We start from the raw sequence: 983 nt of genomic DNA, 5'->3' as shown, positions 1-983 counted from the left end.
ACCTCCGCCTTTAGCTTTTCCATCTCCCGCCGATGCCTCTCCTCCATTTCTTCGAAAAGCTTGATCATCCGCTTCCTGTCTTCTTGCAGCTCCTCGATTACCTTGGTGAGAGTCGCATTAGTGGGATCTGAAAAATTTCGGTAAGGTTGATAATGTTGTTGGTGATGTGGATTGTTCGCCTTTGGTTGAAACTGTTGTTGGGGTGGTTGATTGGTACTGTTCCATCCCTGTCCTCCTAAGTTTCCTCTAGCGGCCCATTGGCCATTGTTCCCTTCCTGTCTGCCTATAGCATTCACTTCTGAAATCATAGGGCATTCCTCTCCAGTGTGGCTATCACTTGAGCACATTTCACATCGATTTATTTGGTTGTGTGCTCCTCCACTATTCTGCCCCTGCCATAATGAAATCATTTTTTCATTCATCTTTTCCATGGCTTTTCCCATCATGACACCTATCTGTTTTTCAATTCGATCCATAGTAATCTGGGGTTCAACCCCCCTAATATCCAACAATCTACCTTTTCGAGGAGTAACCCTAACATGATCGGAGGCATCTTGGTGATAGGCTAAATTGTCGGACATCTTTTGTAGGAATGCCATGGCTTCATCTTCGTACATATCTGCTATTGCTCGTCCGCTTGAAATATCAACTCTTCCTTTTTCGACATCATTCAAGCCTTCATAAAAAATTTGCACTAGCTCCCATTTTTGAATGCCATGGTGGGGGCAGTTCCTAATGAGCCCCATCAATCTCTCCCATGCTTCTCTAAAGGTATCATTTCCCTGCTGAAAATTTCTAATCTCCCTTCTGAAAGAGTTTGTCCTCGCCACTGTATAATATCTCTTTAAAAAGCTTTTCTCCATATCATTCCAAGATTTGAAGTTTGTCCCTAATGTTCTAAACCAATCCTTGGCTCTATCCTTAAGGGCATGAGGGAATAGTTTCATTCTCATAGCTTCCTTTGAAATTACGGGATAAGTGCA

The 983-nt window shown here is 42.9% G+C and overlaps 1 non-coding gene across 1 annotated transcript; it reads left to right on the top strand.

Moving 5' to 3' along the window:
• Positions 1–711: 711 nt before the first annotated feature.
• On the top strand, positions 712–819 carry LOC144701542 (small nucleolar RNA R71). The gene has a single exon (XR_013581036.1). It is a non-coding gene; the product is annotated as a small nucleolar RNA R71 (small nucleolar RNA).
• Positions 820–983: the final 164 nt, after the last annotated feature.

This window comes from Wolffia australiana, chromosome 3 (genome assembly GCF_029677425.1).
Source record: "Wolffia australiana isolate 7733 chromosome 3, ASM2967742v1".
Lineage (NCBI taxonomy): Eukaryota > Viridiplantae > Streptophyta > Magnoliopsida > Alismatales > Araceae > Wolffia > Wolffia australiana.
This window is presented reverse-complemented; position numbering and strand designations above follow the sequence as displayed.